Raw genomic sequence first — 15,721 nt, forward strand, 5'->3', positions numbered from 1 at the left:
TTTTTAAGAAATTAATTTAATTTTGGTTGCTCTGGGTCTTCGTTGCTGTGTGGGCTTTTCTCTAGTTGTAGCAAGTGGGGGCTACTTTCTAGATGCGGGCTTCTCATTGTGTTAGCTTCTCTTGTTGCCGAGCACAGGCTCTAGGGTAAGTGAGCCTCAGTAACTGTGGCACGTGGGTTCATTAGTTACGGTTTTCGGGCTCTAGAGCACAGGCTCAGTTGCTCCACAGAATGTGGGATCCTCCTGGATCAGGGATCAAATCTGTGTCCCCTGCCTTGGCAGGCAGATTCTTTCCCACTGAGCCACCAGGGAAGTCCAAATGCTTACACCTTACATGAGATGAGTATGAATGAATGAATGATGGTTGTATACCTTCTCATGCCAGTTGTGTATCTTGGAAATGAAGAGTCTAAAGACATTCCCTCCTTTTAGAAAGCTCAGACTGGGTGTTCCTTTGAGTATTTAAATCTCTGTTTTGTGACAATAACGAAACTCCCAATTCAGTCCTTATTCCATTCACTCAATATATATTTATCTTGGGCAAAGTTAGATATTCTGTGTGCCACATTTCTTTAGAAAGCAGTAAATTGTTACAGAATAATTCATTTTCTTGCCTAAGACCTACTGCCTGATTCAGCGTTCAGAGACTTTCTAATGGGACATGGGTTAAGGGGTAATGGGTTGTCTCATGATTTCAAGATGAAAGCCTGGGAATTAGACCCAGCTGAGTTGCTTAAGAAAATATTATGAGAAAAACCCAAGCTCACATAGAGCTGAAAGGCAAAGAAATATTATACAACATACTTACATAAAAGAGGCAATTCAACTTAGGTAAAATGGTTTAAAAGGAATTGATAATACTGAAGTGCCTTTTCCTCAGAATATTACTCTTCAACATGAATGAACTCCCTTGATCTTTAAAATCAGTCAATAATCATCTCTTGCCTCAGAATGGACTTTTTCTTCCTTTTCTGAAAGAATGCGTGTTTAGGAGTCATTGAAAGGTTAATTTGGGGAGTTTTTGTTTTATAGTGGGGGGAGGAGAGAAAGAAGGAGGGAGGGAGGGAGGAAGGGAGATAGGCATTGAAATTGGTTATTTTGTTAACCTAGAATTTGTGGGAAATAAAAGATCAGTTAAGTAATATAATCAGAAGACTCTTGAGAGTCCCTTGGACATCAAGGAAATCAAACCAGTCAATCCTAAAGAAAATCAACCCTGAATATTCACTGGAAGGACTGATGCTGAAGCTGAAGCTCCAATACCATTTGATGTGAAGAACCTATTCATTGGAAGACACCCTGATGCTGGGAAAGACTCAAGACAGGAGGCGAAGGGGGCAGTAGAGGATGAGATGGTTGGATGGCATCACTGACTCAATGGACATGAGTTTGAGCAAACTCCAGGTGATAGTGGAGGATGGGGAAGTCTGGCGTGCTGCAGTTCATGGGTCACAGAGTCAGACATGACTTAGTGTCTGAACAACAACTCACATTATTACTTACACGTAGATTTAAAATTTTTAGTTTTATTCAATATAGTTGATTTACAACACATTAATTTCTTCTGTATAGCGGAGTGATTCAGTTATATGTATATATATACACACACTATTTTTCATAATCTTTTCCATTGTGGTTTATCATAGGATATTGAATATAGTTCCTTGTGCTATACAGTAGGACCTTGTTGTTTTTCCATCCTATATGTAATAGTTTGCATCTATTGACCCCGAACTCTCACCCCAGTCCTCCTCCATCACACTCCCCTTCCCTTGGTAACCACAAGTCTGTTTTCTATACTGACATGTAGTTTTTGTAAACAGCTATGTGATCACGTGTGGTAGTGGTGGTAGAGTGTGTGTGTGTGTGTGTGTGTATGATTAAAGAGAGCCAGGGAGGGAAAGAGCAAAGCACACACAGAAGAAAGATGAAGCAATGAGTTTTTCATTCTACTTTGCTGTGTGTGTGTGCTCAGCCATGTCTGACTCTTTGCAACCCCATGGACTGTAGCCTGCCAGTTTCTCTGTCCATGGAATTCTCCCATCAAGAATACTGGAGTTGGTTGCTATGCCCTTCTCCAGGGGATCTTCCCAACCCAGGGATCGAACCCACATCTCCTGCATTGGCAGGTGGATTCTTTGCCACTTGTATACCACCTGGGAAGCCCCCTACTTTCCTAATAACCCTCTTGTCTTGAGAGATGAAGGAGCTTGCCTGAAAGCTGGCCCTGACCTTGGTGTGCTCTCTGCCACCCACCTCCTCAGGCCCTGCGCCTCTGCCCAAGCTGTCTCACATGTGAAATGTGTTAGCATCATGGCTAAACACCTGTAGGCCAATATCAGTGCAAGTGGGAGTGTTTGAGTCCTTTCAGCCACTAATTTCTAATTAGATTCTGGTTGTCACTCTGAAACAGGAGTGTCACTGTTTTGGCTTTTGTGCTGTCCAGCCTAATTAATGAACAGACTCTTTCATAAGTAGATTAATGGAAGTCGTCTCATTACCCAAAGTTATTTCAGGCATGGCTGTATTGCACCTCATTACACAAGCATGAATTGAGGCAGCTTTCAATTAGAGGACAAAGTGCATGTATAGGAAAAAAAATTTCACTATTTTTAGAAGAGTCTGTTTTGCTCACATTTTCAGGAAGGACTCTTAGCTTTCATGCCTCTGCCTGTGTTCTAATCCAGGATAAAAGAGCATCTAAGTAAAATGAGTGCTGATTTTCTACCAGATTTGTAGTCAGAAGGTTTTGTGCAGCCCTGGACACAGTGGTAATGAATCCACCTGCCAGTGCAGGAGACACAAGAGACAGGGTTTCAATCTCTGGGTTGAGAAGATCCCATGGAATAGGAAATGGCAACCCACTCCAGTATTCTTGCCTGGAAAATCCCATGGACAGAAAAGCCTGGCAGACTACAGTTCATGGGGTCACAGAGAGTTGGACATGACAGTGTGCCCACAGACACACACACACATACACACAGATTTGTCACTAAATAAATATGTGATCTTTGTGAATTTACTTAACATTTCTGAGTATGACTTTTTATTTTCAAAATTATAAATAATACTTTGATACCTTATTTAGCTTACCGCATTGGGAGGATGTGAACAACAGTACTTAATAATCACCATGTCTTCCTCTTCCCCACATGCATATCCCTCCCTCCTCCTTTCTATGATATCGTTCAATTCCATTCCCACTATGTATTCTTTCTCAATTTCAGTATTGTAGTCAACAACCCATCCTTGACCTTCCCAGCTCCAGCCAGCTACCCCTCCAACTTCACGTCATACTCTTGGAAACATCCTAATCTTTTCATAATCCTGTCCAAATCCACTGTTACGTTCCTAACTATTAGTAGTTAGACTAATGATTCTATGAGATACAGGTTTAATTTTTTTAGGCTAAAATATCTCATAGAATGTGTTGGGTACTTTCTATTGCATTATGTTATAAAGCACATGATGTTGGTTTTCTTGATTTTTATTGATATTAATACTGGTCAAGAGATTTAAGTGGTGGTAGCCTGATCTTTCTGAAAGAATAATTTTAATTAAAAAAATGTTAAAGAAAACAGTAATATATAGTTTTTGTGTCTCATAGAAAATACATTTTCATCCATACAACTTTCTCTTTTACTATCCATTAACTGGCATTTAACACAATAAAGATGCTTTTATCAAATGTTACTGTTACTGTTTAACTACGAGATAATTTCCAAACTCGTTCTCTGGATCATATCAACTCAGTGAATTGAAGATATAGTAACATATTTCATACATTTCAATATTATTCATTGCATATGTTATGTAACAATTTTCTGAAAAGTGTTCAATACTCAAAAATGACACAATCATAATGAAAAACTTTATTGAAGTTGTTTAAACTGCTTAATAGTGCAGTAACGGGCAACAAGAAAGGTGAAAGAATGAATGAAATTATTAGTAAAAGTTTTTGAATAATCTCTAAATGGATGATTTTTAATAGCCAAGGAAATTATTTTTTAACTTACCATTAGAAATGTTAAATATGTTTGAGGTTTCCCCAACTTAATTGTTAAAGATACTTGCAGCTAAATGTTGTTACTGTAATATTCCATGGACATCCATCCTGTCAAATCTACTTTAGGCTGCATAAAATTGTCTTTGTTACTGTTTCCTGCTTAAGAGTGTCTCTTGGTATTTGTACATTTCCTACCCCCCACCACTCATCTCTAGTTCTTACTGTAGCTATGATACTGAGCACCAAACTTGGAATCATGCCCTCCGAACAGGAATTGCCCTGTTGCCTAGTTACTGTTGGATTTTGAAAAATCCTTTTAATCTCTGAGCTTCATTTATCTCATGTGTAAAACCATGTTAGTGATCTCAGCCTCACAGGACTGTTGAGAAGATTAAGTGAGACTTTCTATATGAAATTCCCTGAGACATCGCCTGGCATATCATTGGTTTTCAAGAAATGCGGGTTTAATACCTTTTAATCAAATATCCCCTCACTATCCACATTAAAGTCCTTTCTTTATATGCTCATTTGTCCTTTCCATGGTCCAACTTTTAAAAACAATTTTTGGATCATAGCCTTTTTTGAGAATCTATTTAAAGTTATAGGCTCTTTTTAAAGAAATATATTCTTATAGCATATTTGATATAAATTCAGGAATTCATGAATACCCTTAGGAGATTCATTGACCACAGATTAATAATTCTTCCCTTGGGCTGATCATGTTCACTTTCATAAATGCCAAGTGTGATTTATGAATATATTGTTAACCCTTTAGCTCATAAACTTCTGTCCTCCATTCAAAATTCCCATTGGACATCTTCCTTTAGGTAAATATCCACTTTACATTTTGAACTTCACATACTTCAAATGACACTAATCTTCCCTATTCCAAATCAGTTGTCTCAATGACTTTCTTCTTTTCCTTAAGGTATCATTTTTTAAAGCAACCAAATTTGAATCATGGCAGTGTGAGGAAATAACCAATGCCACTGAGAGGGTTAGTGAGTTTTGAAGAGCCAGTAGAGCCTGGATAAGAATCTGGATGACAGATTAAATGGGCTTCCCTGGTGGCTCAGCTATAAAGAATCCACGTGCCAATGCAGGAGATGCAGGTTCAGTCCCTGGGTAGGGAAGATTCCCTGAAGAAGGGCATGGCAACCCACTCCAGTATTATTGCCTGGAGAATTCTATGGACAGAGGAGCCTGGCACATTATAGTCCATGGGGTTGCAAAGGGTCGGACATGACTTAGAGACTAAACAACTGCAACAACAAAGAGGTTAAACACCATCAATTCATTGAAATATTTCTCACCATCTTATCCTGTCTCCCCTATCACCATAGCAATAAACATTCCTTGAGAAGGGGCAAGAAGCTGTAACATAGATTGGCAAATGCCTCCAGTTAAAAAGCATTTTCCTTAGAGGACTCAAGTACACACACACACACACACACACACACACACACACACACTGGCTTTTTTTTTTTTTTAAGTTCAGTTCAGTTCAGTTCAGTCTCTCAGTCGTGTCCGACTCTTTGCGACCCCATGAACCGCAGCACACCAGGCCTCCCTGTCCATCACCAACTCCCAGAGTCCACCCAAACCCATGTCCATCGAGTTAGTGATGCCATCCAACCATCTCATCCTCTGTTGTCCCCTTCTCCTCCTGCCCTCAATCTTTCCCAGCATCAGGGTCTTTTCAAATGAGTCAGCTCTCCGCATCAGGTGGCCAAAGTATTGGAGTTTCAGCTTCAACATCAGTCCTTCCAATGAACACCCAGGACTGATCTCCTTTAGGATGGACTGGTTGGATTTCCTTGCAGTCCAAGGGACTTTCAAGAGTCTTCTCCAATACCAAAGTTCAAAAGCATCAATTCTTCTGTGCTCAGCTTTCTTTAACATTGTGCAAATAAATGTGTGACCTACTTTGTGATTTGGAAAAGGATCCAGAATTATCTAAGATATTTCTCAATATTGTAGCCCCCAAAATGTTGCTTTGAAAGTAAAAGTGAAGTCGCTCAGTTGTGTCCAACTCTTTGTGACCCCATGGACTGTAGCCTACCAGGCTCTTCCTTCCATGGGATTTTCCAGGCAAGAATACTGGAATGGGTTGCCATTTCCTTCTCCAGGAGATCTTCCTGACCCAGGGATTGAACCTGGGTCTCCTGCATTGTAGGCAGACGCTTTACCATCTGAGCCACCAGGGAAGTCAATATGTTGCTTTACTTCCATGCATAACCTCTCTTGCAGCTAATATACATGGTTAAATAAATGTTCACATTATACTAGTCATTCATAATAAATAATGGAAATGTGAAGGAGTCCAGCTTTACTATTATACAAAGATGAACCAAATGTAAGTGACCACCAAATTGTTTCATCCTAATAAGCAAATAAATCTATAAGAATTCTTTATCTGTATCATCAAAGAAGATACTGAAAATATGCACTGATTTAAAATCTCTGCCCTTCACCTGCATATCTCACACATAACTTACCTAAATTCTAAATTAGGAGTCTTCTTGTTAAACATTAAATTGCTCCCAAAATATGTTAATCACTTTATCATGTATAATATTAGCTCTTTTGGGAAATGCTGTTGTTGAATCTTCATTATGATCTTCAAAACCTAGAATAGAATTTTGTGGATCGTGATATCAAAATCCCATGTAGCCCATGACAGTTATAGGTTCTGAACTCAACCCCTGTCTTAACTAAAGAAATTCTGCATTCAGAATTCTTCAGAATATTTCAAATCACCACTCACATGATCATGAGTTGAAATAATTGCTAAAGTTAAATAATGTAGACTAGATCAAATGTTCCAGCTCTTAATCTTCTAGCCTCTCATACCTGCTTTCTTCTTAGTATTCATTAAAATATTCTCTAACATCTCAAAAACCAAATAGGCTATGTACCCAGATTTTCACATACATAAATGACAGATCTTACTAATGACTGCTAAGAAAGTCACCATACTGAAATAGGCAGAGTCTATAATCTACAAATTATCATTAATATGGCATTTTTAAAAAGCAGCTTTGGTCTCATAGCCCAAGACAATTAGCCAATAATCATCAGTTTTATCCCAACAGAAAGAGAGAAGATAAATGACTCAATCTGGATAAATAAGTTGAAAAAAATATTTTACCATAACACTATTTCTGGAGCAATGACCATCTGTTTTTAAAGAGGGAGAGGGTGGGACGATTTGGGAGAATGGCATTGAAACATGTATAATATCATGTATGAAACCAGTTGCCAGTCCAGGTTCGATGCACAATACTGGATGCTTGGGGCTGGTGCACTGGGACGACCCAGAGGGATGGTATGGGGAGGGAGGAGGGAGGAGGGTTCAGGATGGGGAACACATGTATACCTGTGGCGGATTCATTTTGATATTTGGCAAAACTAATACAATTATGTAAAGTTAAAAAAAAAAAGAGTTATGGATTTATTTGCTATGACTTTGAGATAAAGACAGCACAACAAAAGAGAGTTGAGTGTCATTTTTTTTAAGCTGTGATAGTAACTATCTAGGATAATGGTATGATTGGTAAAAATTGTAGATTGTTTATTGCCATACTCTTAAATGTATTGTCACCTTGAGATTTTTAGAAAAACATCCTGAAGATTTGATTAAAAGATTAGATGAAGACCCTGAGTAGATAGTTGATGATCTAATAGGAAATGGAATTCTAAATTATTTTTTAATAAACAAGAATAAATCTGTAGAAATGGTTACATGGTAGATGGGAATCACCAAGCTAACTATTTTACAGATTGGGAAACATAACACAGTTTAGACTTTCCAAAATGTCAGAAAACTTTAATAAGGAAAATGATACATGAAGAAATTAAAAGTGCTAAAAATGGAATTTCTTCCAAGAAAAGGGGTAAAAGTCTTAAAAAGAGCTTCTCGCATTTACTTGATATTCAGAACATCTACTCTGGGGAGCATCTCCACATTACACACAGTGGGGTCTCTGCAAGCACCCTTCTCTAGAGTAAGGATGTATTATCATAGAAATCTGTTATCACAGGAGTTACATTTTCCCTAGAGACCTTGACGGCAGGCAGCAGCCCTTAGCCTGGAAGTGAATCCAGACACACATCCATGCAAAATTTTGTACACAATTAACCCCCTTCGCCAGTCTATCATCTCCCGTTGTGTCTGCAGTCAACATGGACACATCTGCTCTTGGGAACCTTGAATGATGCCTGTGAAAACAAGCATTTGGTGATTGCAAAAACATGAACTTAACCCACATTCACAAACCAGATTTCTTTCCAATAAAGACATCAGAAACAACTGCCTGCCTGCACCAAATGTGTCGTGGATTAATGAACCAATCTAAGGTTGCCAGCTGTGGTACCGCTGCCGTAGGTAGGCCCCATAAATATTCACTGATGATGATTAAATGAAGAACTGCTCCCCTGGGAAGTAGTATTTAGACTTGATTTTGTAAGCAGTGGACAAGTCTGGTAGGAGGAGACCAAATTATCTCTAATTGACTCATCACTTTTGACCTCACAAGCTTTTCAAATGTACACCAATCCTCAGCACATTAATCAAATTTGAAACACTCATCTGCAAGAAACATTCATCAAAAGTCATTTCTTTAATACTGCTAAATATTACATAAATTAAGTTAGGATGTTGAGATTCCTTAGTAATAATAATTTACATTCATTTGCATTCATTAGTTTCACATTTTATAAAAATGTGTACATCTTGCCTCCTTATATTCTAACATTGTGTTCTTACAGTAATTTTGTAAATAGTGTACTGGAGGTCTCTTTATTTCTTGATCATATGATCTGCTCAAGGTCATACAGATAAGTATGAGGCATAGCTGAGACAATCAGCTAGATTTTTCTTTTTTTTGTCTTAGATCTCAAGTTTATCGTGTCCATCAAGTTAAGGAACCACAATTATTACATTAGACAACAAGAAAGCTCTCTTATTAATAGAAAATATTTATATTAGTGAAAGCAAGTTGGCATATTGTTATGTGGTTTCTCTCTAACGAGTTAAGGAATGCCTTCATTAAAATAAAAACACATAATAATTATATAAGGCAATGTGAACTTATTTTTTCGAGTTGGCTTCTTAGGGATGATATCTAATTACAATGGAAGAGAAATAAATGATGATTTCATAAAAATGTATTGTGTATGGTATCAGGCAAGAGTGTTTTACATTCATAGAAAAATGTCCAAGATTCTCAATCCTTGTAGAAGCCTTTATATTTGTTTCAAATTGTATTTTAGGTCTCTATGAGACTTTTCTATTGCGATCATAGCTTATCAGGTAATGCAACAGAAAATTCCATTCTGTAAATTGTATTTGCTTCCTACAAGCCGGCTTCATCAAGTAGAATATGAGCTAGTTCAGGAAGCATAGAATCAGAACTCAGATATTTATGGAAACTAAATATTTTCCTCTATTTTAACTTTATGGATCTGTTCAAGTAGAACTATGACAATGATACAGGGCAAAAGAAAAAAAAATCGCTGTGCCATTGTACAATGCTTCTGAAAATGCTGTTTTGTTAAAAATTTTTTGTTACATAATTTAGCAACAGTTTTTTAAATATAATTTTTTATTTTTGGCTGTTCTCAGTCGTCGTTGCTGCATGGGCTTTTCTCTAGTTGTGGTGAGCAAGGGCTATTCTCTAGCTGTGGTGCGAGGGCTTCTCATGGTGGTGGCTTCTCTTGTTGCAGACCATGGGCTGTAGGGCGTCAGGCTTCAGTCACTGCAGCATTCAGGCTCAGTAGGTGCGATTTGAGGGCTCTAAGAGTGCAGAGTGCAGATTCTGCGGTTGTGGCGCATGGGCTCTATCGCTCCATGGCACGTGGGATCTTCCCAGATCAAGGATCAAGCCCATGTCTGTTGCATTGGCAGGCAGATTCTTTACCACTGAGCCACGAGGGAAGCCCTTTTTTTTTTTTTTTCTTTTTTTTCCCTTTTAAGTACTAAATGAACTTAATACCCAGTCTATTGATGCCTCCATGTCTGGCATAATTTAGGTGTGATGGGAATTAGAGGACCAAGGCTGCTAAAATGAGTACTGAGTATAAACCATTCCTGAAGAATCATCTGAGTTTGTTTAGGAAAAAAGCAAGTTTACATACAGTAATTAGAAAATGATAAGTTACATCGCATGTTCAGCCACTGTTATAAATCATGAGTTAAGAGAGATGTGCCTTTCAAACAACAGGTCTGGAGGTAGCCCTCTAAGATGGGCAGCTTCTGATGCTGAAGACAAAGGAGGGACCATCTTGTAAAAGGCACACAGTGGATCACAATGAGATTAGTGGAGTGGCCGTGAATTAGGTCAGGCCAACCACAAGGAGAGGCCAGGACATCTCTAATGTGGTGAGAGGATGGCTTGGTGAGATGAACTGAAAGAATGACTTGGGTCTTAAATTGGATTTAGCTTTGAAATGTGAAAACATTTGACAAAATTTAGAATCTGCATTCTATCATCGTTTTAAAATATTTTTACTGATTTTTATTGGAGTGTTGTTGCTTTACAATGTTATGTAAGCTTCAGATATACAACAAAGTGAGTCAGTTATACATATATCCATTCTTTTCTTAGATTCTATTTCCATATAGGTCATTATAGAGTATTGAGTAGAGTTCCCTGTGCTATACAATAGGTCCTTATTAGTTATATATTTTGTATATGAAATGAAGTGAAAGTTGCTTAGTTATGTCAGACTCTTTGTGACTCCATGGACTGTAGCCTGCCAGGCTCCTCTGTCCATGGAATTCTCCAGGCCAGAATATTGGAGTGGGTAGCCTTTCCCCTCTCTAGGGGATCTTCCCAACCCAGGGATCGAACCCAGGTCTTTTGCACTGCAGGAAGATTCTTTACTATCTAAGCCACCAGGGAAGCGCAAGAATATTGGAGTAGGTAGTCTATCCAGGGAAGCGCAAGAATACTGGAGTAGGTAGCCTATCCCTTCTCCAGCGAATCTTCCCAACCTAGGAATCAAACCAGGGTCTCCTGCATTGCAAGTGGATTCTTTACCTTCCCTGATAACTCAGCTATCAGGGAAGCCCATTTTATATATAATAGCATGTATATGTCAATCCCAATCTTCCAATTAACGCTCCCCGCCCTCCCCATTTATTCCTTGGTAACCATAAGATTTCTACATCTGCGACTCTATTTCTATTTTATAAATAGATTCATTTGTACCATTTAAAAAAAAAATCCCACACATGAGTGATACAAATATGTGTGTGTCTCTGACTTACCTCACTCAGTATGACAATCTCTAGGTACATCCATGTTGCTGTGTATTCTCTTTTTAAAAGTCCTTTGCCCAAGGCAACCTGTGACTCAGTCCAGAGAAAGTTGTTTTATTTCTTTACGCACAGTAGGTGTTAAGCACCTACTAAGTGGGGGCACTCCTGTAGTCCTTGTGGATGGGTGAGACACAACGAAGAATGTCTGGTTCCTGTTCATCAGGAGGGCATAGTCTCATGGCAGAGAGGTGTGTACACTTTAGTTATAGTATGACTTGGTAAGTACCATAGGTAAGAGCACGCTTGGCACAAAATGCTGAGGAGAAATGTGTCAAGGGAAGCTTGGTTTTGTCAGCTGAGAAGATAAGGGAGGGTTCGGTGGGAGGAGGGAGGGACTGGCAAATGAGAAGATGCAAAGGGATGAGGAAGCGCGCCATGTTGCGGGAGAAACCCCGCCATATTGAGGGAAGGATACATTTCATAGTTGTGGATCGTGAAGCTTCTTGGGTGCAAGAGCAGAATGTTTACAAAGTTAGCAGGGGAAAGATTATGAAGAGCCTGGTATGTCACACTGAGTTAGGGATTCATCCCATAGGCAAAGGAGACTGAGGAAAGTTGATTCAGAAGCAAATGTTCCCATTCTGAGACGGGAAAAACAAAGAACTCTGCTACAGAGTAGAATGTTGGTTGGCAAGGGAAATCTAGAGACAAGTAATTTGGACAGGACGTATTTGAATCATTCAGCCAAGATATTAGAGCTTTGTCAAAGATACTTCAATATAGCTGTTAAAAAATCAGTAATTAATTAAAATGGCTGATTAAAAAGACATAAGCAGTGGAGGAGAGGAGGGGAATACAGAGACATATGATCACTAACTAGGCTTAGAAACTCAAAAACACCCGCAGACATTATATTGGAATTTTGTCACTGGTATGGCAGCTAGCAATAGCTATTCTCCTTTGAATTATTCAAAGAGCCCAAACTTTTAATTTAAAACTAGCAGTAAAAGCGGAGAAGGCAATGGCACCCCACTCCAGTACTCTTGCCTGGAAAATCCCATGGACGGAGGAGCCTGGTAGGCTGCAGTCCATGGGGTCGCTAAGAGTCGGACAGGACTGAGAGACTTCACTTTCACTTTTCACTTTCATGCATTGGAGAAGGAAATGGCAACCCACTCCAGTGTTCTTGCCTGGAGAATCCCAGGGACGGGGAAGCCTGGTGGGCTGCCGTCTATGGGGTCGCACAGAGTCGGACACGACTGAAGCGACTTAGCAGCAGCAGCAATAAAAGAATTATTATACCCGCCACTAACTACCGTATAGACCATTAGCATGACTAGGATATAAAGTTAATTGAAGTCAGACTGTCTTGGTATTTTAAAATAGATGAAACCTGTTAGAATGATGTAAATGTTGTTGAGGTCACATATGGAAGTTGATATCTTTGGAAGTTTCATTATTCAGAAATGGTTTATAATTTTCAACACCTTTTAAATTATTGCCCTAGCATTTACAAATGTAAAAGGTTAATTATTTCATCATTGCCTCTGACAATATTCAGCACATTTTGGGGAAGAAACTATGTGTCTCACCATCAATCCATGAGCAGTTTTAAATTCTTATGATGACTTTGTAAATGGTTCTTTTTTGTGTAGTTTGGGGATGATTATTTAGAATATTCATCCAACAAACACCCTGAAATTTGAATCTCATTTATATGTATACTCCATAAAATTAGAATTTATTTTTTCTTGATAGAGGTCCAGTGTTATGGTTTTATAGATTAGCTGTGATTTTATTAAAAGCAGTAGGCAAAATTATAATCATTTGAGGACCATTACTCATCCGAAAGGTGCTAACACTGTCCTAGGGCTAGTATAATTATATGCTAATGGAAGATTATTAGCCACAGAAAACCCATGGTACATTATCACCGCTGAAATCACGAGCAATGAAAGATATATAAGAGAGATACAAATGTAGTGTTGGAAATGTAGTGGATGGCTTTTCTTTGGTAGTGATTTTTCAAAATGATGAGTATATAAAATAATCAGTATCCTGTGGTGTCAATTTATGCGAATTGTTATATTATCCATACAATTTTCTGTATAATCACAAAAGAATTAGAATCTGGTTCAAAGTTATTCAGTCAAGTTGACATTTAACTTTCAAGACTTTTTTCTTGTTGTGAATCAGTAAATGTATTAAAATTCTCTAGCTAAACAGAAGCAATAGAAGCAACTATATATATAGTTGTTGTTTTTCAGCCGCTAAGTCATGTCCGACTCTTTGCAACACCATGGACTGTAACATGCCAGGCTTCCCTATCCTTTACTATCTCCTGGAGTTTGCTCAAATTCATGTCTTGAGTTGGTGATGCTATCTAACCATCTCATCCTCTGCTCTGCTGTCCCCTTCTCTTTTTGCCTTCAATCTTTCCCAGCATCAGGGTCTTTTCCAATGAGTCGGCTCTTCACATCTGGTGGCCAAAGTATTGGAGCTTTTTATTTGTAGGTACTTTATATATGCTAAGTCACTGAAATCTTAAATCTTGTTACAACATACCCATCATACCGATGGAGACTTGAAGAGATTAAGCACGATTCATATCATATGTCTACTAAGCTTGGATTCCAAACCTTTGCCTCTGTGACTGCTATACAAGACTGCCTCTCAAAGAATGAGTCCTAGGGCTACTTCTTAAAATATGAAATGAAAGCCGACATCTTTTCCATTTGCATATTCAGATATCTGAGGTTTTGGAATAATTTTCAAGGATGGGCATCTGAGAAAACTGATAAGGATAAGTGGGAAGGGAAAAGGAAGACAGCATCTTGACTGTTGCTTCTTTCTGCTCCTACAAAGTGAGTGCTACCCTCAGAGGGGGCGGAAGGATGTTCATATGAACCATATTAACAACATTTGAGTGACTAGATGGTGTCCCACACTGGAGCCGGGTAACTAAAGTGGAACTAAGGGAAACTGGCAACCAGAATTGATGCAACAAAAGTTAGTTCAATGAAAAAAATATTTTCTGCCCAACAAATGCCCAAGCAATTACTCCCTGCCTATCCAACTTACTTATTTTCAATTCCTTACTTAATCCTCACCTTCTCCATGAAGTTCTTTTATCAGTCAGACTGATTACAGTTGTAAATACAGAGACGTTGACTCAAGTTGCTTTTAAACTATAATGTTATCTCATCTACATGGAAATCTAGGGTTAGGGCTACTCCAATGTAGTCTTCAAGGGTATAGGTCCTTCCTCTTCACTGAGGCTTTCTAAACTGTTATTGGCACTTCCCTGGTGGTTCAGTGGTAAAGAACCTAACTGTCAATGCAGGAGACATGGGTTTGATCCTTGGGTTGGGAAGATCCCCTGAAGTAAGAAATGGAAACCCACTCCAGTATTCTTGCCTTGGAAATACCATGAACAGAGGAGCCTGGTGGGCTACAGTCCAAAAGAGTTGGACACAACTGAGTGACTAAATGACAACAAGCTTTCTTTAACCTACGTGTGGTTCCCTTTTGGTCACTAGATGACTATTTATGGCTATGTGATTCCTTGTTTGTGTGTATTAGGAGAGGGAAGGGAACTTCTCCCCAACAATAGAATATAATTCCTTCCCTTCAGTTTGATTGGATAAAATTAATTGGACCAGTTTGTGTTGCTTGTATCCTCCTGTTCAAATAACTATTACTGGAGTTTATTCAAAATACCTTCTGCATCTGGACATTAAACACAGACAGGAAAAAAAAATCAGGGTTCTATTAGAAATGAGTCAGGAAGGAAGTGATGTTTTATAAATGACATGTAGTATTTACATCAATCATCCATCTTTGACTTATGTACTAGTTTGGCCCTGGAAGAATTACTTGCATACAGTAGTAATTGCATATATCCACTTAGGCATTTTTGAGTTTTTCCTGTTTTATACAATGATGTGTTAACATTGTTTTGTTTTGTTTTGTTTTTTTCTAAATGTATTATGAAATCTTTGTGTATACACTAGAAAGCGTTAGTTACTCAGTCATGTCCAACTCTTGGCAACCCCATGGATTGTAGCCGGCCAGGCTCCTCTGTCCATGAGATTCTCCAGGGAAAAACACTGGAGTGGGTAGCCGGTTCCCTTCTCCAGAGGATGTTTCTGACCCAGGGATTAAACCTGTGTCTCCTGCATTGCAGGCAGATTCTTTACCATTGAGCCACCGGGGAAGCCCATACACTAGAACGTGTATGATAAATATAGAAAATGTGAAGACAAATATAATTCACATTTCTCAGTGCAAATGCACACGTAGAAGTAGTACATTACTTACGCCTTTGAAGGCTGCTATGTGTCTCTTCGCTATTTGAATATCCCTGCCTCCTTTCAGAGGTAATCACTGTCTTGAATTTTTATCATTCCTTTGATTGTATTTATAATTTTCTCTATATTTAACTCATTATA

General features: G+C 38.6%; 1 non-coding gene and 1 pseudogene across 1 annotated transcript; both read right to left on the reverse strand.

Moving 5' to 3' along the window:
• Window positions 1-15,721, reverse strand: part of LOC102389750 — a 177,166-nt pseudogene that overhangs the window by 38,814 nt on the left and 122,631 nt on the right.
• TRNAC-ACA lies at window positions 6,141-6,213 on the reverse strand. Its single transcript has one exon. It is a non-coding gene; the product is annotated as a tRNA-Cys (tRNA).

Source organism: Bubalus bubalis, chromosome 22 (genome assembly GCF_019923935.1).
Source record: "Bubalus bubalis isolate 160015118507 breed Murrah chromosome 22, NDDB_SH_1, whole genome shotgun sequence".
Lineage (NCBI taxonomy): Eukaryota > Metazoa > Chordata > Mammalia > Artiodactyla > Bovidae > Bubalus > Bubalus bubalis.